The sequence below is a fragment of the Giraffa tippelskirchi genome, chromosome 8, assembly GCF_054371585.1.
Source record: "Giraffa tippelskirchi isolate mGirTip1 chromosome 8, T2T-mGirTip1v1.2.pri, whole genome shotgun sequence".
Taxonomy (NCBI): domain Eukaryota; kingdom Metazoa; phylum Chordata; class Mammalia; order Artiodactyla; family Giraffidae; genus Giraffa; species Giraffa tippelskirchi.
In genome coordinates, this window is record NC_137282.1 from 159,651,569 (window position 1) to 159,676,527 (window position 24,959).

General features: G+C 38.8%; 1 long non-coding RNA gene across 5 annotated transcripts in view; it reads right to left on the bottom strand.

Annotated features, from left to right (window-relative positions):
- The window catches only part of LOC145518748 (uncharacterized), a 228,610-nt gene that overhangs the window by 182,821 nt on the left and 20,830 nt on the right, over positions 1-24,959 (bottom strand). Inside the window, exons 3-4 of one of the 5 annotated variants that reach the window (XR_014063249.1) lie at positions 22,440-22,594; positions 19,354-19,459 (exon numbers count right to left, since the gene is read on the bottom strand). The exons of 3 other annotated variants lie outside the window; for them this stretch is intronic. This is a non-coding gene — a long non-coding RNA (uncharacterized LOC145518748). Of the gene's footprint in view, positions 1-19,353; positions 19,460-21,007; positions 22,608-24,959 lie in introns of all 5 variants that reach the window. One more of the 5 variants, XR_014063253.1, reaches the window with a different exon arrangement.

Below are 24,959 nucleotides of genomic sequence, written 5' to 3' on the forward strand. Positions count from 1 at the left end.
CCCACACTCCTCAGAAGCGGGACACATATGACCTTCATTCTTTCTGAGGGACAATTAAAGTCAACACTGTAAACATCAGCAATAACTCGTGAAGAAAACAGCATTGAAAAAATTTTTACTTAAAGTTATTAAGCTATTACTTAATGCCATTCTTTTATGGCTATTTATTAAACATTGTGAAAGGGCTTTCCCTACAAAGGAAGAGAATCAGGTCAGTAACTGGGCATAATTCCTGAAACTATCACACCCAGAGGACAGGCTGGGTGGGAGAACAAGAGAGAGAAATGTTACAAAAGAGCAAACCTCTACCTGAGTGTGTGAAGAAGTTATTCTTGCCTGGCCGAGAGGCCAGTGAGTCCATCAGGCACGTTTAACCATTAGGTGGCAGTTCCACTGACCCTTTCCCTCTAAGGCCTTCCTGTTTCAGACATCGGGTCCAAGTCTCATTTCACAAGCAAAAGAACTAAATCTGTATAGCTGAAGTCCAAGCTTACACACTTATTTGCTGGTCTGAGCTTTACTACACTGAGAAACATGCCCCCTTTAGTTAAAAGAAATATAGAGGTGCCCTGGAAGGGACTGCTAGCTGCCTCCTGTGACTTAAAACAGAATACCACTTCATACCCGGGCACATTTCTGCCCACCCCACCTTGCAGCTAGATGTGCACATGAGATCACTTGACCTATGACATGGAAATGGAAGTTTTGCATTTGACTCCAAAAAGCAACGTTACAGGTACAAGGCATGGTCTTTTCTGGGACATGGTCTTTGCTGTTTCCTGTTAGCTCAACCAAAACTAAATAACTACCACCCATACAGCCATTGCTGACCCTCAAGTGATGTACCAGCTATGGTTGAGCAACAAGGTGGAAGGAACAAGGGTCTTAGACACAACGGAGCCGCTGTACCAGCCTTGGGCTGCCTACCTCAGGATGCCTTTTGCACGAGAAAGAAGCGATCTTATTACAAGCACATGCAGCCAGTTCTAGTCCTACCTGGTTCAGGTGTCTTCAGACCCATAAATGTTGTAACAGCTCTTCTGAAATATAGTAACTAATCCTCATACCCCAGCAACAGGTCTTACTTATTTACACTTTTTTATTTTACATTTCTGCTCACATACTTACTGTTTCCTTATATCTGCATACTGATTTTAGTTTGCATTTTTTTCTAGTCTCTTAAGATAGAAGCCGAGATCAATTATTTACACTTTTCTTCTTTTTTAAGAGGAATTTATGGCTATAAATTTTTCTCTAAACACAGCTTTAGTCATATCTCACAAATTCTGATATAGTTTGTTTTCACTTTCTTCCTAGTTTCACTTTGATTTCTTCTTTAATTCATAGAATGTATAAAATTATATATTTAGTAACCAAATATCTGGCCATTTTCTAAAATTATTGTTTATTAATTTCCAATTTAATTCTATCTTCAGACAACATAAGTCTGTAAGGGTTGAATTCTTTTATATTTAAAGAAACTTGTTTTGTGGTCCAAAATATGGTCTGTTTTGATTGACACAGATGCATGTGAAATGGATATGCATCCTGCTGTTGTTGGGTACGAAACTGAAAGTGTCCATGACTCAGTCGTGTCCAATTCTTTGTGAGCCTATGGGCTACAGCTCACCAGGCTCCTCTGTCCCTGTAATTCTCCAGGCAAGAATACTGGAGTGGTTTGCCTTTCCTTTCCCCAGGGGATATTCCTGACTCAGGGATCAAACCTGGGTTTCCCGCATTGCAGGCAGCTTCTTTATCATCTGAGCCACTGGAGAAGCCTCTTGCTGGCTACAGTGTTGTGCAATTGTGAGATCAAATTGGTTGATAGTTCAAATATCCTACGTCCTGCGAATTTTTCATCCAACTGTTTTATAACTATTGAGAAGGGGTGTTATAAGATTAAGAAATTCCAACACCCCTTCTCTTGCTTGGAGAGTTCTATGGACAGAGGAGCCCGGGGGGCTACAGTCCATAGCGTCGCAAAGAATCGGACAAGACTGAGCAACTAACACGTTCACTTTTCATACCCACCAAGAGCAGATACATATCCTTTTCGCATGCCTCAGTTAAGGTACCATGTGAGAATCTTACAGCAATTTGTTTCCATTTCTCCCCTCCCAATCTTTTCCTAGTTTTATCAAATATTTTACTTCAACATGCTATAAACCCTATGATACCTTATTATTTTTGACACAGTTAACTGTCTTTATAATGAACAAAAATAAGAAAAAGTATTCTGTATTGAAACATATATTTACTACTGCTGGTGTTCTTCATTCCTCAACGTAGATCCAGACTTTCATCGAGATCATTTCATTGTCCTTCTCCTGAAGGACTTAAACATTTCTTAGAGTGTGGGTTGGCGGTGATGAATTATTTTGCCTTTTTTATGTCTGAAAAACAAAATATTTCATCTTCCTTTTTGAAATAATATTTCCACTATTGGATAGAGAGTTCTAATATAATAATTTCTTCCTTTCAATAGTTTAAATGTGTTGCTGTACTGCCTTCTGGCTTGCATTGGTTCTTGTAAGAAAGACACAGCCCTTCTTACCTTTTTCCCTCTACACAAATAAGCTTCTTTTTTCTCTCTGCCTGTTTCTAAGATGTTTTCTTTTACCTCTGGTTTTAAGCAGTTAGTTTGAGCCCTTATATTTACGCCTCTTGCTTTAAGTGTGGTGATCTTCTTGGGCATCTACACTTAACGGTTTTCATCATATCTGGACATTTTATCAGATACAATTTCTTCAAATTTTTTTTCTTTTGAAATTTCAGTTACACATATATTAGGATGTTTGAAGTCGCCCTACAGTGTACTGTTTCTCTGTTTTAAAATGAAAGGGTTTTTCAATCTTTGGTCTCTCTATATTTGACTTTGGATAACTTCTATTGCTTTGTCTTCGAGTTCACTCGTCATTTCTTCTGCAGTGTTCACTCAACTGTTCATTCCATCTTGTATATTTTAACATCAGACACTGTAGTTTTCATCTCTAGAAGTTTGATTTTAGTCTTTTTCATATATTTATGGCTCCACTTAACATGAGGTGTCTTCTTGACCATATGAAGTATAGTTAAAATAATGTTTAATGTCCATGTCAATTAATTCTACCATTTGTGTTATCTCTTGTTCTGTTTCCCTGCTTCCCTGGCGGCTCAGAGGGTAAAGCGTCTGCCTGCAATGCCAGAGACCTGGGTTCGATCCCTGGGTCCGGAAGATCCCCTGGAGGAGGAAATGGCAACCCACTCCAGTACTCTTGCCTAGAAAATCCCATGGACAGAGGAGCCTGGCAGGCTACAGTCCATGGGGTCACAAGGAGGGACACAACTGAGTGACTTCACTTCACTTCATTTGTTCTGTTTACACTGATTGAATTTTCTCCTCATGGGTCATACTTTACTGCTTGTTTGAATGTTTGATATTCTTAATGGATGCCAGATATTATAAATTTTGCTTTGCTGAGTGTTAGATATTTTATATTCCTATAAATAATCCTGAGCTTTATTTTGGAGTGCAATTAGGCTATCTGATCCTGCAGACACATGCTTCTAAGCCTTATAAGACAAGATTTGAGCAGCATTTATTTTAGGACTAACACTTCCTACTACAGAAGCAATACACTTCTGAGCCCTCTATTTGATGTCCCATCGACTATAGATCTTTTTTCCCCCACCCTGGATGGTGGGAACTGATAGTATTATTGTGTGCGTGCTAAGTTGCTTCAGTTGTGTCTGACTCTTTGCAGTTCCATGGACTCCAGCCCGCCAGGCTCCTTCCTGCCCACGGAATTCTCCAGACAAGAATACTGGAGTGGGTAGCCATTCCCTTCTACCTGAGTCTCCTGTATTGCAGGCAGATTCTTGACTGTCTAAGCCACCAGGAAAGCCCTGTACTATCATTGGTCCTGTGTATCTGCTAGAGATTGGTGCCTCTAATTCTCTCAGTGGCTCTTTCTCTGGTTGCAGGCAATTTCTTCACATGGATGCAGGCAGTTGCAGACTGGAGAGAAAACCTGTGCAAAACCCTGCATCTTTCTCACTGCAGCTCTCTTTCTGCCCTAGTAATCTTCTCTGCTATTTCTAGCTGCTATTGTTTCCTCATTTTCCCGACTTTGGCCCTTCAACTCAGAGAGCTCCAAGGTGAGGTGGCTCTGCTTGGGTTCTTTGTCCCTGCGTTGTGATCCAAAAACTCAAATAGTAAACTATGGTAATTGTTGTTGTTCAGTCACTAAGTCATGTCCGACTCCTTGTGACCCCAGGGGAACACAGCACACCATGCTTCCCTGTCCTTCACTATCTCCTGGAGTTTGCTCAGACTCATGTCCATTGAGTTGGCAATGCCATCCAATCATCTCATCCTCTGCCGCCCCCTTCTCCTGCCCTCAATCTTTCCCAGCATCAGGGTCTTTTCCAGTGAGTCAGCTCTTCACATCAGGTGGCCAAAGTATTGGAGCTTCAGCTTCAGCATCAGTCCTTCCAAAGAATATTCAGGATTAAATTCCTTTAGGATGGACTGGTTTGATCTCCTTGCTGTCCAAGGGATTCTCGAGAGTCTTGTCCAGCACCATAGTTCAAAAACAACAATTCTTCAGCACTCAGCCTTCTTTATGGTCCAATTCTCACATTCGTACATGAGTACTGGAAAAACCACAGCTTTGCACCATGGACCTTCACTGGTGTGGCATTAGCATGCCATCATCTGCATATCTGAGGTTGTTGTTTCTGCCTGAAATCTTGATTCCAGCTTGTGAGTTATCCAGCCCAGCCCAGTGGTAATTGTAAGACTTCTTTTTTTTTTCCTTCTTTCAGGAATCACAGTTCTGCTCTGCTCTATGTCAAATGTCTGAGATGCTCACTCATATATTTTGTCTGGGTTGTTCCCCCAATGAATTAGGAAGTTTCTTCAGCTGAGAAGTCTCTGTTACTCCCTCTTGGCCAGAAGTAAATCTCTGATTTTAATATCTCTCATGTAAAGAGAACATAGAGTTGAATATGATTTCTACTACTTATTAGCTGTTATGTAATCTCATTTTATTTCGTGGTCTCCAAAAAGAGTATATAAGAATTAAACAAGGTAATCTGTATAAAGTACTTACCATAGCTCAAAATAATGAATGCTAGAAATTATTTCCAAAACTGGAGGACTCATTCAAGGCATCAGAAACAAAGTTCAATATGAAATAATAAATTGACAAAAATCATTAAGGATGTTTATGAACACATTCCTGCTATTTTCGGTGCATGTTTTATAGATTTACCTCTTATTCCTTGTTGTAACCTAAAATCTCTCTGCATTTCGGAAAGAATAACTTACTATTTTGCACTGTACTTGGTCCAGAACTTGTAGGATTTCATCAGCTGAGGAGAAGACTGACATTTTCATACTGGCTGTTTTTAGTTTTCTCTCTGTCTCCCCTTGAAAATGGTAATAACATTAGTATCTCAAAGATCCAGCATTATTTCTCTAGAATGCTATATATGAAGGGAAAATCTATCCCCAACCCTAGATATCTATTCTCCATCCTAATTAAAATTCCCATCAACTGTGACAGCACACTTTTTGTTTATGCTCTAGCTACCAACTTCTTGGGGGCAGAGTTCACGTTATCAAATTCTGACAAATAGTTACAGCAAATGGAAAATGTTGGGAATTCATATTTAGTAGTTTCAAAAGCAATAAATTTTACTATCTTTGAGGCTTTCATTTATTCAAAGTGACTTGTCAGAATATTTGTTCCATCTTTTAAAAATTAATCATACTGCTGTCTTCTTACATTCTAAAATATGCCAAGTCCTTTGTGATTAAGTTTTTTGGGTTTTTTTTTTTTTGACTTGGGAAATAATCCTTAACTCAGAGGAAAAGGAGGAAATAGCTGTGCTACTGACAGCTAACAGCTGATTTCGAACCTCAAAGTATCTCGAAAGAAAGTTTCTTTACGGAAAAAAATTGCCATGAAGATGTCAACAGCAAAGAATACTAATCATTATTGCTGGAGTACCTTTGTGTCTTAGTATATAATGGAAAACTTAAATGTGAAACCTCAACACATCAATCAGTTGGAGAGTTCATGTTCTGAGTTCTTAAAATGGCAATCGTGTGGAGTTGCTGGGTGGTCATGATGGTTGATGATGACGTCCTCTTTTTCTCTGTGTTGAAACATTTAGTGTTTTATTAAAATAATGGTTTATACATTTCTATTAAATTCAACAGCACAAGGCTCTTTTTCAGTGGTTCCTTTTGTGAGAAACTTTTCTAAAACTTTGGTCAAACCCTCTTAAATTTCTTACATGTTTAAAATTCTCAGATAGTCTCACCCTCTGGAAACTTGTCATGGTTATGAAATTTAACTCCAGAAGAATTATGATAAAATACATACTGAGATATAACTATAGTAATATCTAGGAGGAAGAATTGTTGGTGGAAGGTGAATCCTAACATAAAATTTAAACCCATAAATTTAATTGTACCACAATTTATGTAATTTAAAGACAAATAATCGAGACAAGATTTTGGTTAATGGTGTCATCAATTAAAGACAATTTCATGAAACATTTTCTATAATAAAATGAAATAGAAACTTAAGACTCTTATGATCCTGGAAAAATTTTAACATGTATTTTCTATTTCTGTATTTTTCTAAGACAATCATATAATTTTAATAATTAAGCCAACTGGAATAACTACCATAAAGATAATGATAATAATAATGTGAAGGTTATGAAATTTTTGTAAAAAGATAACATTCCCTATAAAATTTAATGATATGGATCAGAAGCGTTTTCATTTAGTGAGGTTATGTATCATTTTAAAATACAAGCCCTTCTAATCAGAGCCAAGCTAACAAACCCATACAAATGAATTAATGTTCTTTCCTTCACTAAGTCATTGGTCAAGAGTCTTCAGGCAAAAAAAAAAGAAACATACATGTCAATTCAAACAGACAATTAATTACAGAGAGCATATTGCAAAATAAAAGTAGAGTGGCCTTTTATAGTTTAATCACATTAGTAAATTATAAAATTACATATACATATTTTAATCAACAAAAGTCTGTTAGATGAGAACTAATTATTAAACACTATGTAACTTCACTGATCCTCTAAAGCAGGAAGAAACATATTTTGATAATTATGAATAGTCAACTAGTGAGTTACCGTGTTCTAACTTCAATTTAGAATATGAATTAAGTCTTTCAAATAGGTCTTTAACAGATATTGCTGTAAAACTGGGTGACGAAATGGCAAGGCAGAAGAATCATATGTGCCTGAATCTAGGAATAGAAAAAAAACTCAGCAGGCTAGCATAGAACCCCCAAGCTTTCTCTCACCCACGGTAGCTCTCCTGAATCCCTACTCTATCTTTTCCTTAAATGGTTGTCTCTGTGTTAGAAGAGCCAGTGGAGAAATGCCAGCTCACTCCAACCCAGCAGTTACCATGGGCTGCAATGAATTTTCGTTCCCTTCGTGATTATGCTGCTAGTGAGCTCTCAAGGCAGGCAGCTCCATGTGAACATCAGGGGATCATCAAACAAGGATGCAAGCCGGAAGCCAATGGGCTGAATCTAGATGGCAGTTGGCTAGAACTGTGTTTTCTTTAAAAAACATAAACTGGCGTGCTTCTGTGGGCGGCACCTCGCTCCTCTTCTCCAAGCATCTCCCGGGCTCTGTCATCCCCCTCAATATCTACGTGCCCTGCCCAGCCCTGCGCAGAAAACACTGCTCTAAGGGCTCTACTGCCCTCTCATCACCCTCTTACTACGTTATCACATCGATGCCACATTGGCCATTCTGCTTTCCACGTCTCAGAGTCCCACGGCTGTAGCCTGGGCAATTCTAAATATCTAACCCTAATTTTCAATCTCCATTGCTGAGCAAGGCCTCTCTGACACTCCCTGTCCACCTCCTTCCGCTCAGAGCTCCCTCTCTTAGTCTCATTGGTAGACGATTAAATGGCTCTACCAAGAATGTCATGTCCTAGTCAAGGTATTTATCACTTCTTTGGACTGTATTCTCATCATTCTCCATATCCTCTTTTAAGCTTCTAGGATAACTTTCTCATGCCCTGTGTTAATATAATTTATTCACTTTTATTAAAGGCAGGATCCCTAAGCTAAACAATGAATGCAAAGAAAGAAGGCAAGGCAGAAAGAGAGTGAGAAAGGAGGAAAGAAGCAAAGTGAAGAAGTTAGGAACAGAGAGTCAAATCTCCTGTATTGTATCAGATTATTTTCTCTCCTATGGATCTGTTTACTACTTTACTCACAAAATTTTAAGAAATTGAATTTTAACCATCTAGTCCAATACTTTACCATATATATAGAAAGAGAGAAGCTTCACCAAAGTCATACAATTAATGGCAAATTTGAGACTGCTCATTCTACTATTACACCACAGTGTTTCCTCCCTATTATGGGTATACTTTCAGAAGAAAACCATCTGAGTTATAAATACTCAGTGTTTGTGATACAGATGTTTTGCTTGATCACTTAAGCATTATAAATATATTACTCAATAAGGTTGTTTATGACATTTAATTTTATTTTATTTTTGTTGAATAAAAAACCTTGCTTTGTTTTGTTCAACAGTATCAGTTGAGCTTCTGATGATAGTAATCTCAAAAATTCAAGCTTAATCCACAAGAGCATCTTTTTCATGGAAGTAAAGCTTTTGTCACTGGAATTCTGAGTGAGTTTACAGGTACAGAATGTCCATTTCTCAAGACTTATTTAATAGAATAACTATAGAAAACCTTCAGGATTTCCCTTGATTTCCTATATTCTAAAATACAATAGAAAATAAGAAATATCGTGTTTCCATTTTTGTAAAGCAGGGAAAGCAACATAGTATAGTATAATACTTTAAATTTATGTTTTGATACTTTTTAGAAATATTTGTATAGAAACTATTTTTAGAATTAAAATGAGAGAGAAAATCAGATTTTTGTAAGATGTACAACCTTAAAATGAAAAGTGAAGGGTAGTTGTAAAGGGTGTTCCTCTGCTTCATGCTTACTTTATAATTAAGTAAGGTGAACCTCAAACAGAAGCTTAGAACAAAACACACATGCACACATGCACACACACACACACACACCTGACATAAACTACTGCATTCCACTGTCATCAAAAATGCAAAGCTTAGCTGCCCCAAGGGCAGGCAGAATGAGCTTCTCAGCTACTCATCTGGGTTTCGGTATGGCATCTTGACAAGTGGATAATCTTCAGTACACAAAACAGCTCCACAAGTAAAAACCAGTTCAAAGCCGCCCTTTGCAGCAAGTCAGTTCACTATTTTGACACAAGCATTATTTAAGCGCTGGATTAGAGTCTAAATTTGCGAAAGATGTTACAGTAAAATGTTTCTGTCCTTCTCTTCTGGGATTTCTTTATTTTGGTGCTTTAATTAAATTAATTACATTTAAAAATAGTTGCCATGACTTTGAAGCATGACTATCAGTCCTTCTTGCCACGTTAAACAGCGTTAGTATATTTTTAAGAGTTAAGCATATTCAATCCACAAAAAGGTAACAAGGAATGTGTGAATACTGCATGAATCCAAAAAGGTTATAAAAGATGTTGCTTTGTGCCTGTGTTTAGTTATTTTTAGTGAAAGATTTAAATAGCTCCAATTGAAGTCACAGTAACACATTGAGGACTGTATGCTTCATAATGACTTTGGCTTTGTTGGGCTATTAAAGCAACAGACTGTCTTTCATCACTCTGAATTCCTTTTTTGTTCAGATTTCTTCCTGTTCAATATGTCTTTATGTGTCTTTTATGTCAATATGTCTTTTTTGAAACACAGATCTGTTTTATCATCTCTAAACCATTTTCTAGCTTTCTGAATTTACCTAAAAAATTGCTTACTTCTAAATTAAGATGCTTTTATTATTTAAGATGGTTTATTTATATATTCATGATTACATGATTTTTTTTTATTTTCTAATATGTCAGCTTAATATATAATAAAGAGTTTAATGTTAACCCCAGGTGCCCATTTTTTTTTGTTTTGTCATTTTCATATTACAGTTGTCCCTATGTATCCAAGGGAGATTGGTCCGAGAACCCCCTTCAAATGCCAAACTCTTCAGATGCTCAAGCCCCTTGTATAAAATGGTATTTGAGGATAACCTATGACTATCCTCTCGTGTGTTTCAAATCATCTCCAGATCACTTATAATACCTAACACAATGGAATTGCTATGTGAATAGTTGCCAATGGCCAGAAAATTCATATTTTGCTTTTTGGAAATTTCTGAAAAATTTTTTCAGGTATTTTCCACCTGTGATTAGTTGGCTCCGTGGCTAGGGAACTTATCAATACAGAGGGCCAGCTACATTTGTTTATATAATAGTTGTGCCTCTGGTTTTAGTCCTTGAAAATTTACCCATCATTTTCTCTATCACAAAAGAACTAGGAAGCTGTTTATCTGAAGCAACAGTTATATTTAGGGCAGGGTAGTAACTGGGATACACTGTTCCTCAATTCCCCACCAAGTAGTTTTGAATTAGACAAAAATTAATTGATATTTTGATATTTACTATGGGCTTCCCTGGTGACTCAGATGGTAAAGAATCTGCCTGCAACTTGGGAGATCTGGATTCAATCCTTGGGTTGGAAGATCCCCTGGAGGAGGGCATGGCAACCCACTCCAGGATTCTTGTCTGGAGAATCCTCGTGGACAGAGGAGCCTGGTGGGCTACAGTCCATAGGGTCTCAAAGAGTCAGACATGACTGAGAGACTAATACTTTTAACACTTTGATAATTACTATACTCAAGTTGATTAACATGACTTTATATTTCTTGATACTGAAAATTATATTTTGAAGCATCATTTCTGTTTTAGGCTAATATTCAGTTAAACACTAGTGGAGGTAAAAAGACTCTCAAAAAACAGAGTAAAAAGTGGTTGCCAGGGGCTGAGGAGGTAGTGAGGGAAACACAAAAAGTTTAGTAAAAGGGTACAAATGTCCTCTTGTAAGAAAAATAAGTCTGAGAATCTAATGTAAAACACACTCAGGGTGTTTGACACCATATTGTAAACAACATCAACAATGACTGGAAACTTGAAATAAATGTAAATTCTTGGACCTTTCTCCAGACCTAAAAACTCAGAAACTGCCACTGAATCTCTATGGTCTATATTTTAGCGAGCCTTGCAGATGATTCTGATACCTGTTAAACTTCTGGAAATACTAAGGAGAAAATATATTTTGTTCCCTAAAAAGAATTGTTTTATAAAAATAAATCAGTGTGAAAATGAGAATGTTCCTTCTAAAAGAATCAAAAAGATCTCTTTAAGTCTTCTGATTTTAGTCTGTAGACTCCTTTCAAACAGAAAAAGAAAAATGGCACTATTTCACGTTCACTGTCTGGTGTAGGACCCTAACTCAAGTTACTGTGAACAAATCTGGAGCATCATTACACAGTCAGATCTTTCTTAGTCTTGCTAAAATCCATTCCGACACTACTGCCCAAGTAAGTGGACAAAGTACAAACGCAATGTCCTGACACAATTACAAACTCGGTACATTGTACAAACTATAGACTTACCCACACTGTCCGAGAGCAGGGAAGCAGCTGACAGGGCAGTCCTGAAGTGGTGTTGTAGAGGACAAGACTTAAAACTTAACAGCGCATGCGTGCTTAGTCCCTTCAGTCGTGTCCAACTCTCTGCGACCCCATGGACCATGGCCCGCCAGGCTCCTCTGTCCCTGGGATTCTCCAGGCAAGAATACTGGAGGCGGTTGCCATTTTCTTCTCCAGTGCTAAAGTATGAAGTGAGTCAAGTGAGGGAAGTGAAGTTGCTCAGTCGTGTCCGACGCTTTACGACCCCGTGGACTGTAGCCTACCAGGCACTTCAGTCTGTACGATTTTCCAGGCAAGAGTACTGGAGTGGGCTGCCACTCCCTTCTCTAAAATTTAACAGTAGTTTCTCCTTTTCCCTAATGCTGTTTACAAGCCTACACTGCTTTCAGTTCAGTTCAGTTGCTCAGTCGTGTCCGACTCTTTGCGACCCCATGAATTGCAGCACGCCAGGCCTCCCTGTCCATCACCAACTCCCGGAGTCTACCCAAACCCATGTCCATCGAGTCGGTGATGCCATCCAACCACCTTATCCTCTGTCGTCCCCTTCTCCTCCTGCCCCCAATCCTACCCAGCATTAGGGTCTTTTCCAATGAGTCAACTCTTTGCAAATAGCATGAAAAGTTTTAGAAGACCAAACTGTCTGCTTTGTATCATTTACTATGAATGAATCTCTTTGAAAAGAGATTGCGTGTAAGGAATTATATATTCGGACTTCCCTGGTGGTCCACAGGTTAAGGCTCTGCACTCCCAAAGCAGGGGCACGCAGGTGTGTTCAGTCACTCTGTCGCGTCTGACTCTTTGCGACCCCGTGGACTGTAGCCCGCCGGGCTCCTCTGTCCATGGGATTTCCCAGGCAAGAATACTGGGGTGAGTTGTCATTTCCCCCTCCAAGGGATTTTCCGGACCCAGGGATCGAACCCATGACTCTTGTAACTCCTGCACTGGCATGTGGATTCTTTACTACTGAACCATCTGAGAAGCGCCCACTCCACCCCCCCAACCCCCGCCTTCCCGCAAGGCAGAGGGACTGGGTTTGATCCCTAGTCATGGAACTAGATCCTATATGCCACAACTAAGACCCAGAATTGCCAAATAAATAATATTTACTTTAAAAAATTATGTATTGCTGTACAACAAAACCACCCTAAAACTTTATGGCCTGAAGAAAGCTTTAAAAAAATAAAACATTTATTTTGCTCACAAGTTGTGATTTGAGCAGGATTCAGGAGAAACAGCTTATCTCTATCCAGCGAGAGCTGGGGCAGCTGGACTGCGGTTGGAGAATACACCTCCAAGGTGGCTCACTCACATAGCTGGCAAGATGGTGTTGGCTGTCAACTAGCTCAGCCTTGACCCCTTTCCATGTGGGAACCTCCACGGGGCTTCTTGGGCTTCCACACAGCATGGCAGCTGGAGTCCAAGAGCAAAGATGCCAAGCAATAAGAAGCAGGAGCTGCTAGTCTCCTAAAGTCTCAGTCAGAAACCACCTCACCTCCACTTTATGCTGCTGGCCAAAGTAATCATGGAGCCTCAAGAAGACGGAACAAAGACCCTTCGCCTCAATAAGAGGAACATCAAAGTGTGGGGCCATTTTTAATATTCTTCAAATTGTTTATTCACTTAAAATGAGTATAGACTTTGAACTAGTGACATTTTGAGGCTTCTTCAAGTACATATTTTTCTTTTAGGCTCTTTATAAAAGATCAGAGTGAAAAGATGAAAAGAGAAAAATCAAATACAGTCAAGAATAAAAAATACAGTAAAGAAACTTAATAACCTCCTAAAACCAGGTCTGCAACTGAACAAAAAGTGAAGAAGAAATTCAGGATGAGTCAGTTGATAAACCTATTTTTGCAAGGCCTAACTGAATACAATGTATCATAAGGCAAGTAGACAAAATTCTTAGCATTTTACTGTCACAGTGAAAATGTGGGATGTACAAAACACAGCTAATATCAACTTTAAAAAAAAAGGAAATATGTGCAATCATCAATATAGAAAGATGCAAATTCGTATATTTACTCAATAATAGGTGCTTATTAATTTGTTTTTTAATTGAATTATCCAGAAAATTTTTCCTCAATTCTCTACTCCATCTAACCATTGGAATACAAACTAATTCAGCAAAACACATTAGATGAACTTCAAGTGTTACCAAAAACACCAGATATAGAGCAAGAACAGAACAGTAAAAGAGATCAATTTAAGGGAATGATTCCTTCCTAATATAAAAAAGATTCTTCAAACTTACAGTAATAGAAACAATATTTGAGGTAAAAAAAATATCTTACGTTGCCATGGGCTTGCATTTAATTGTATAAAGCAATCAAGAAATTATACTCTTATATCAGAGGCTAAAGTTTACACCCTAAACAATAAGGTGGATCTTCCAATTATTTGGTTATTGATCTGCAAATCCACTGGTAAAATTTGGACTTAATGCAGATTGACCATGAATTGGAAAGCATTCATTAAATTTCACAAATAGACACAATTTAAGAGGAACAAAAATTTCAAGGAGTAAATGAACGAAGAGAAAATACATTGTTGATAATTTTACAAGGTGATATTTAAGAGATATGTATTATTTTAACTGTTGAATTGTTGAGTGGTAATTAATTTGAAGCAAAAAGTTGATTAGAATTATTACACATATGCTTCAGATGCAGTCAGCTGCTTCCCTCTTCTGGCCAAAGGTGGAGGGAAGTTTGATTTTTACTATTGAATTTGAATAGAATTCTCTTCACACAATCAACTCTCAGACTGGGTCTTACACAATGAAAATTTACTACACTTTTCACCACCATGATAAAAGGCAATATAATGCCGAAATCATAGGTTACAATATCTAACAATTATCTTGTAGGAGAGGCCATTGAGCTTTTCATTTGTAAGAATTCTTATGATGTATAAGTGATTTAAATGTGTTTGCCAAACAGCCTTCAGAATAAGAAACGATGGGTTGCTCTGAGGTCACTTGGGGTTAATATATTTTGATTGTCAACTAATATTATTCATAGAGAGATGGAATGAGCATTGCTGGTCCTTACAGGGGAGAATGAGAAATCACAAAGATAAACTCTAGAGATTTGTACCACGGGTTCTACAATGAAATGCAATTTCTAAGACTTACATGTATTATGGAAGAAACTACAAGATTAAATCATCAGATTTATAAATTCAATAACATTTTCCTTAATTGGGATAATTTAAATAATTTAAGTCTCCCTTTATGTCCTTATATTGTGGACAAAAATTATATTACTGAAAATTTGAAGAGAAAATAAACTCTCTGAAAAAGAACCTCATAAAATGTCCTTTGCCTAACTTATAAAATTAAAAATCTGTGTGCATAAGAGCCATCTAATAGATAAATATCACTCCATATTTCATTCAAAGAATGAATTCTAGAATGATAATCCTATTAAAATTAAGATTTGTAGACACATGTGCTTTGAAATATTGATTAGAAATATAAAGCATCTAAAGGAACTGAACACCCTGACTTCAGGATAGATGAAGAAAAACAATAACTGAAATTCAAATGCTTCTATTTTATATTTACTTTTCTAAAATCAAAAACTCCTCAGAATGAGCTAAGGAATGATTAAAAAATATAAAGTTTCACTGGTATTCAAGGGATAATAACAAGGAATTAAATATATTATATATGCTACCCTCATCACACTTTATAGACTTAACTACTCAATTTTTTAAAATACTCCTAAAAACACAGCACTTCCCAGTTTTTCTGAAGACCCAAGACAACTAGTGACAAATAAGTTACTACTAGATCAGAAGAGAATGTTGTGAAATTAGGGAAAAGGCAACCTTTTCTTAATTGTATGAAAAGCATTTAGAAATATCGTCATGAGAAGTCATCACCGTCTCATAAATCCGCAGTGGCCAAGAGGTGCACCCTGCTCCTGCAGGTCCACTGCATGCAGAAGCATATGCCAGTCACGCCCACAACCCCAAACGCATTAGCAGACCCTCTACGCAGAACTTGCAAAGTGGTGGTTGAAAACTTAGATTTTAAAAGTCTAAAACGCTCAAGAAACTGGGTTAAATTTGAACTGAGAGAGAGGTTTTCTTGGAGAAGCTGTACTGTGACCTTGTCCAAAGGGGCTGAAATTCAGTGTCCTCGCTCCTACTCGAGAGCCAGGGAAGAGGCCCATCAGTGGGGCCATTCGGAGAGAGGGGGGCACGGCGGGCTCGTGTCTGATGTCAGCCTGAGAAATCCAAAGAGAATCAATGACTGGCTACCTAATCCAAGGATGGACAAAAGAAAGTTGTTCCACTGGGAATGGCCTGGCCTCCCACGATGTGTCTGGTCAGATGATGCATGAGGTTTTTCCCATGGACCAGGTGGGGTCCACTCAAGAAACACAGCCAGACTAGGGAGTCTTAGATCTTGTCTTAAATCCTCCTGGAGGGGAGAGACCACAGGAGAAAGATACTGGAGCTAATCCTGCTAATAAAGTGGAGACTATTAGCTTCACCTCAGACACAGATTAGATACACCAAGACACATGTAGAACTGGACATGGAACAACAGATTGGTTCCAAATCGGAAAAGGAGTACATCGAGGCTGTATATTGTCACTCTGCTTATTTAACTTATACGCAGAGTACATCATGAAGCTGGGCTGGATGAAGCACAAACTGGAATCAAGATTGCTGGGAGAAATATCAATAACCATAGATATGCAGATGACACCACTCTTATGGCAGAAAGCGAAGAAGAATTAAAGAGCATCTTGATGAAAGTGAAAGAGGAGAGTGAAAAAGTTGGCTTAAAACTCAATATTCAGGAAACCAAGATCACAGCATCTGGCCCCATCACTTCATGGCAAATAGATGGGGAAACAATGGAAACAGTGAGAGACTTTATTTTTCTGGGCTCCAAAATCACTGCAGATGGTGACTGCAGCCATGAAATTAAAAGACACTTGCTCCTTGGAAGAAAAGCTATGACCAGCCTAGACAGCATATTAAAAAGCAGAGACTTTGCTTTGCCAACAACAGTCCATCTAGTCAAAGCTATGGTTTTTCCAGTAGTCATGTATGGATGTGAGAGTTGGACTATAAAGAAAGCTGAGTGCTGAAGAATTGATTTTTTTGAACCATGGTGTTGGAGAAGACTCTTGAGAGTCCCTTGGATAGCAAGGAGATCAAACCAATCAATCTTAAAAGAAATCAGTCCTGAATATTCATTGGAAGGACTGATGCTGAAGCTGAAACTCCAATACTTTGGCCACCTGATGCGAAGAGCTGACTCATTTGAAAAGACCCTGATGCTGGGAAAGATTGAAGGTGGGAGGAAAAGGGGATGATAGAGGATGAGATGGTTGGATGGCATCACCAACTCAATGGACATGGGTTTGGGTGGACTCCAGGAGTTGGTAACGGACAGGGAGGCCTGGCGTGCTGCAGTCCATGGGGTCACAAAGAGTCGGACATGACTCAGCGACTAAACTGAACTGAACTGAAAGGAACACAACTCTATTTTTTTCCCAGTGACTTAACAAAAGAATATTTCTAGCCTGTACAAAGGCTAATATAGGTCACATGATACTGGGATTTTGCCTTCAATGGTGACTGAGGGACCCAAAACCCGTCCATCATGTGGTTCCATCATCTTTGGAGACCTTGGCTTCTAGTGATGCAGCCAAGGAAAAAAACAGCATGGAGAGTGGCACAGTTTATTATTCAGAGCTCTCCAGAGAAAGAGAATCAACAGGATGTGTGTGTGTGTGTGTGTGTGTGTGTGTGTGTGGTGTGTGTGTGTGTATCACTCTGCTAACAAAGGTCCATAGAGTCAGAGCTATGGTTTTTCCAGCAGTCATGTACAGATGTGAGACTTGGACCATAAAGCTGAGCACCAAAGAATCGTTGCTTTCAAATTGTGGTGTTGGAGAAGACTCTTAAGAGTGCCCTGGACAGCAAGGAGATCAAACCAGTCAATCCTGCATATTCACAGGAAGGACTGATGCTGAAGCTGAAGCTCCAATACTCTGGCCACCTGATGTGAAGAACCGACTCACTGGAAAAGACCCTGATGCTGGGAAAGATTGAAGGCAAAATGAGAAGGGGTTGGCAGAGGATGAGATGGTTAGATAGCGTCATTGATTCAATGGACATGAGTTTGAGCAAACTCCAGGATATAGTGAAGGACAGCGAAGCCTGGCATGCTGCAGTCCTTGGAGTCGCAAAGAGTCAGACATGATTTAACAACTGAACAACAATAAAATGTGTGTGTGTGTGTGTGTGTGTGTTGTGTGTGTGAAGGTGTGTATGTATTTACTCTAAGGAACTGGTTCACACAGTGATTGAGGCTGGAAAGTTCAAAATCTGCAGCATCAGAAAAACTAAAATTCTAAGGGTCCTTATCACATTCAAAATGTGGTCCATGGACCAGCAACATTAGGAATCTTGTTAGAAATGTGACTACCCCAGACCTACCACAATTTAATCTTTATTTTAACAAGATCCCCCACATGATCTATGTGCAAACTGAAGTTTAAGAAGTACGTCAAAACTGACTTTTAAATGATTAAGTTGTAGTTGGCAGTGGAATTAAATCTTTGTTATTAATTTTCATTTTTAATCTTATGAAAAAATATTTATTCTTGGGGGAGTTTATGAAGATATTTTTCTGGCCTCAGAAATTATCAAATTTATGAGTAATCAAGTGAATAGAAACAGGTACAACTTACTTTTATTGGTCACAAAATTTTATTTGTATCTATTACCTTATCAATAATATCCTCCTGATCCTCTGCATGTTTATTGGACAGCATAGACTGGGAAGGGTAGTTAAAATCTCTAACTAAAAAGTTTTTATCATTTCCTTATTGTATGTTAATAGTTTTACTTTGTATATTTTGATAATAGAGTATTCATCACATGAAGATTGATGTTACATTTATCATCGTGGATTGTTCGGTTTGGCAATGTGAAGGGGTTCTCTTTATTCCGTGTAACTATCTGGCCTTTGTCTGATTTTAACATTTCATGCCTTGATTTCTTCTCTTGTTTTGTTTCCTTTCAATTCCTGATTCAGTTTGAGCCTTTGCGTTTTAACGCATTCATTTTTGTTGTTATGAATATTATATTTGGTCCTTTGTCCTGTTTTGTTTTTTTCTGTTTTCATGCTTCTTTTGCTGGTTCCTTGCTGTTTTGTTTATTTCATGGACAGTATTTGTGTCCTTATTTGTTTGTTATTTCTTTTGAAAGGTTAGTTAGTTCTTATTCTTAAGATTTTCAAAGCATTTTAACTTATATTTACCTGTCACAGTCACAAGTATAAAGAAATGTTTGAATCTTCCTATTTGAAAAATCTTCTCTTCAGTTGCTTCAATCTTTATAAACATTATGTCAGACTTTTAAGTCAAATTTCCATTATAACAATATTATATTTTATATTTTTTTTAAGAGAAAATTTTCCATCTTATACTATCTTTCTTTTTTATAAACTTGGTGGTGGTTTAGTCGCTAAGTTCTATCTGACTCTTGCAGCACCATGGACTGTAGCCTGGCAGGCTTCTCTGTCCACAAGATTTCCCAGGTAAGAACACTGGAGTGAGTTGCCATTTCCTTCCCAGAGGATCTTCCTGACCCAGGGACCGAACGCAGGTCTCCTGCATTACCGCAGTCTCTGGCAGAGCAGGTGGATTCTTTACCAAAGGAGCCACCAGGGAATCTCAATTTATAACCTTACACTATCTTAAATAGCTCTAAGATACACTGATTTGTTTTCATACCATGACCACTCCACGGATCTCTTAATTTTCATCATCTTCATTCTTGTATCGGCAAGAATACATCTTCAAAGTTACAAATTATCTTGACGTTTGAAACGTGGTGGACCTGGGTAAAACATTCCAAGTTCACTTGACAGCAGACATCTCACTGGGAACAATTAATGCTAAAATCTCATGGAATGAAATGATGTAAAGTGCTACAATAAAATAATTGAAATTCTAAACTTTAACTCACCTAAAATATCATCCAAGAGTTGCTGTCTAATGAAGATATTTTCAAATAATCAAACCCTTAGACTATATCATTCTGGCAAAAACACACATCAAAAAAAACCACACACACAAACATAAATGATAGACAGATTAATAAAGATTCAAATAAGACTACTAGTAATTGCAAAGTAACTAGAAACAAGTAACTAAAGAAAATTGAAACCAGAAGGGAAAAGGCAATGGTGCAAAGAGCAAGGACATCTACTTCCAATCAGGTAGATTAAAAAGGGAAGGATTTATCTTCTACCTGAAGCAGCTAGAAAAATCAGACAAAATGTGTGGTACACAGTTTTAAACATTGTATGACAGGGAAACACAGGAGGTGAATCTTAAAATTTTCACAGCTTAAAAATTTCCAAGCTGCAGCACAGGGAGGAGACCCCCCAAGAGAATCCCATGTTCTCACTGAGTTACTGAGACCATGCAGGCCTCAGGGAGAAGCAGCAGGTTAGGATGTGGGGGTCTGATATCAAAGAAGGAAGTAGACAGAGAAAGAGCTCCCTCTAGAGGTCATCAGAGGGTCCCTAAGGACTTGGTCTGAGATCCCACCTGTGGATAAGAGTGAGAGTGCTAGGCAGACGGGGGAAAGGTTCACCTAGAGGAATAGAAGGACCACCCCCTGAAGCTAGCAGAGGGCTTGGACTAGTTCATCTCCTCAGGAAAGACATCCCAATACACAGACATTAGGTAAAATCCTAAAGACGGTACTGCATTCAGTTCAGTTCAGTTCAGTTCAGTCGCTCAGTCGTGTCCGACTCTCTGCGACCCCATGAATCGCAGCACGCCAGGCCTCTCTGTCCATCACCAACTCCCGGAGTCTACCCAAACCCATGTTCATTGAGTCGGTGATGCCATCCAACCATCTCATCCTCTGTCGTCGCCTTCTCCTCCCGCCCCCAATCCTACCCAGCATTAGGGTCTTTTCCAATGAGTCAACCCTTCGCATGAGGTGCCCAAAGTATTGGAGCTTCAGCTTCAACATCAGACCTTCCAATGAACACCCAGGATTGATCTCTTTTAGGATGGATTGATTGGATCTCCTTGCAGTCCAAGGGACTCTCAAGAGTCTTCTCCAACACCACAGTTCAAAAGCATCAATTCTGCGGTGCTCAGCTTTCTTCACCGTCCAACTCTCACATCCATACGTGACCACTGGAAAAACCATAGCCTTGACTAGACGGACTTTTGTTGGCAAAGTAATGTCTCTGCTTTTAAACATGCTATCTAGGTTGGCCATAACCTTCCTTCCAAGGAGTAAGCGTCTTTTAATTTCATGGCTGCAGTCACCATCTGCAGTGATTCTGGAGCCCAAAAAAGTAAAGTCTGACACTGTTTCCACTGTTTCCCCATCTATTTCCCATGGAGTGATGGGACCAGATGCCATGAGCTTAGTTTTCTGAACGTTGAGCTTTAAGCCAACTTTTTCACTCTCCTCCTTCACCTTCATCAAGAGGCTCTTTAGTTCTTCTTCACTTTCTGCCATAAGGGTGGTGTCATCCGCATATCTGAGGTTATTGATATTTCTCCTGGCAATCTTGATTCCAGCTTGTGTTTCTTCCAGCCCAGGGTTTCTCATGATGTACTCTGCATATAAGTTAAATAAGCAGGGTGACAATATACAGCCTTGACGTACTCCTTTTCCTATTTGGAACCAGTCTGTTGTTCCATGTCCAGTTCTAACTGTTGCTTCCTGACCTGCATACAGGTTTCTCAAGAGACAGGTCAGATGGTCTGGTATTCCCATCTCTTTCAGAATTTTCCACAGTTTATTGTGATCCACACAGTCAAAGGCTTTGGCATAGTCAATAAAGCAGAAATAGATGTTTTTCTGGAACTCTCTTGCTTTTTCGATGAACCAGCGGATATTGGCAATTTGATCTCTGGTTCCTCTGCCTTTTCTAAAACCAGCTTGAACATCTGGAAGTTCACGGTTCACGTATTGCTGAAGTCTGGCTTGGAGAATTTTAAGCATTACTTTGCTAGCATGTGAGATGAGTGCATTTGTGCGGTAGTTTGAGCAATCTTTGGCATTGCCTTTCTTTGGGATTGGAACGAAAACTGACCTTTTCCAGTCCTGTGGCCACTGCTGAGTTTTCCAAATTTGCTGGCATATCGAGTGCAGCACTTTCACAGCATCACCTTTGAGGATTTGAAATAGCTCAACTGGAATTCCATCACCTCCACTTAGGGCAGTATTATTTAGGGCAAATTAACTCCTGAACAAAGATTTACCTAGACCAATGCTAAAAAGCCATGATGGTAAACCTAGAAATACTAAAACTCTTTCAAAGTCACTTAATTTCATCCCAGAACAAATCCCAGGAATATTCATGAGAGATTTTTAAAAATCAACATCAAAGAACACAAAATTCATACTGCCCAATATCCAATAAAAAATTATCTGCATGCTTTCCAGTTCTGGGATAAGATATAATAGATAGTTCGTCCTGTTTTTCCAATTAGGTACAGCTTAAAATAAAACCCTGAACATTATTTATAAAGCAAACACAAGAAGATTCTGAAACAGATGGAAGAAGGGAGATCAGCTTGAGACCTAAGGAACAATACACCAGAGAGGCCATAGGCTTTCCTTTTATTTAATAAAACAAGACCAAGTGATGGAGCAGCTAGCAAACCAGAAGTGCCAATGGATGCAAGCACACAAAACAGCAACAGCAAACGCTCAACCTACACCGCTCTTTCCCTCCAGCTGAAGGGTCAGGAAAATGACAGCCTAGCAAAAACACCCTGATGCAAACACCAGTCTACTCTAGTTAAACAAGACAGAAAGACAAAATGAGTTTCACACTCACCCTCAGCAAATGCTCAGTTTGAGTCAAGTCTTCCATCGTGACTTGACTGTAATGAGACCAGGATGCTGTCAGAATTTCTGACTGGGGAGCCAACAATTTCATCCCTGGCCAGCATTAATAGATCCTTATTTCCCCATGGTATCAGTAGAGGCCACCTGGAAAGGAGAACTATTTGAGAAAAATTATTTATATTCATTTTCTTCTTTAAAATGTTGTGACTAAAAAACTATGAGAGGAAAAAATATAGGTATAAACGAGGCATTCTGATATGAATCTAATATTTTAATATCAATTTTAGTCCAGGTCAATAATTTCTACCTTTTCAGAGTTAGAACATTGTACCAATATTTTTTATTTTTTAGGATTTATAATATGTAGAAATAAAGTGTTTGAACAATAGAGTATATTTATAAAATGTTTAAACAATAGAGTATAAATAGAAGTAATAATGTTGCAAGATTCTTAGACTATATGTAAAGTGATATAATATTAATATAAAGATAAAATGAGATACATTAAAATGTATACTATAAATTCAAAAGCAACCACACACACACAAAGTAAGGTAATAAGTCAGTGTTAGGGAGAGCTGTAATGATAAAAATATCTACTAATTCAAAAAGAGGCAAATAAGAGGCAAAAAGGGGCAAAAGGGTAGCTCTATCAAATAGAAAACAAGCAGAAAGAAGGCATCTTTGAATCCAAGAGAAACACTGATCAAAATAAATATAAATGGTCTAAATATTACACATAAAAGGTAGAGATTATCAGATTAGACTTTAAAAACAAGCTCTATTTATATTGTGTCTACAAGAAAGGCACTTTAAACACAAAGAAACAGATACAAAATACAAAAACATACAAACGCGGGGGTTAACTTCCCTAGCTGTCAGTGTCCATGTGAACTGCCAGACGTTGACATCAGAAGGGTAACATATCCTGAGGGCAATGGAATATTCATGCTTGTAATCCTCCCAGAAATTGCCCAACACATCTCTTCTCTCAGCTGCTTTAATGTACCCCTTCCCTTTTAAAAATCTTAACTGTGAGCATAATAGTGAGATTTCAACGAGCACGCAACAATGCTATTAATAATTAGGGACATGAAGATCCAAATATAATTTAATGCTACTACACATACATTAGAACAGATAAGTGTGAAAGTCTGACAATACCAAGCATTATTGAGGACATTGAGCATCTGGGACTCTATTCATATACTTTTGTATGAATGTAAAATGGCACAGATACTTCAGAAAAAAGTACAACTTTTTATAAATTTAAACATATACTTATCATACATGCTAGTTATCAATTTCCTGCTTCCTAATTTCAAGTTCATCCTTCAGAACCTGCTCTGCAGTAACGGACAGCTCTCTAAGCATTTCTCCTTTACAATGAGCCAGTGTTAATCTTGGTCAGTAGAGGGCATTAGAGAAACATTGCAGGGCTTCACAGTTCAGGTCCGCTGTGTCTTGTTTTGTTTATTCTTGCCACACAACCCGTCAACAGTATTTAGTGCTATTTGCCCCAGCTGCATGCCCAGGACATGCAACCCCTTAGCAACAGCCTGGACCAAACTACTATCTTACCATGGCCCTTCTAATGTGGACACCATGCTCTGAAGACCATGTGCTTACAACAGCAATACTCCTGCTCTGTGCACCTGCCCCCATCTTCGGCTCACTTGCAGCGCAGAGCATTGTTTTCCTGCTTGCCTGGCATCGATGAACCAGTTCTGGGCACAGGAACCCAGGGATCTTTTCCACCTATCAGTGGGCCACAATACCTTCTCCAGTGAGAACTAACTCCAGCTTTGGAGAGACAATCCTGAATATTCATTGGAAGGACTGATGCTGAAGCTGAAGCTCCAATGCTTTGGCCACCTGATGCGAAGAGCCGACTCATTGAAAAAGACCCTGGTGCTGGGAAAGATTGAGGGCAGGAGGAGAAGGGGGCAACAGAGGATGAGATGGTTGGATGGCGTCACTGACTCGATGGACATGAGTTTGAGCAAGCTCCAGGAGATGGTGAAGGACAAGGAAGCCTGGCTTGCTGCAGTCCATGGGGTCACAAAGAATCGGACAGGACTGAGCAACTGAACAACAACCCCTCTTCCAACCAAATCATCTTGTGGGTATTCTTCCTCAGTCCTGAAGTAGCCTTTAGAGTTCCCTTAATATCGATATGGGCTTCCCTGGTGGCTCAGACAGTAAAGAATCTGCCTGCAGTGCAGGAGACCTGGGTTCGATCCCTGGGTCAGGAAGATCCCCTGGAGGAGGGCATGGCAATCCACTCCAGTATTCTTGCCTGGAGAATTCCATGGACAGAGGAACCTGGCAGGCTACAGTCCTTGGGGTTGCAAAGAGTTGGACATAACTGAGTGACTAACACTTTAACTTTTTCACTTCTTAGATCAGTATAGTCCCTCTCCTATTACAGCTCAATAATTCTTTATATTATACTTCCACAGCTCAAATTACTATGGTTTCTTCTCCTGACTGAGCCCTGCTCAATAGA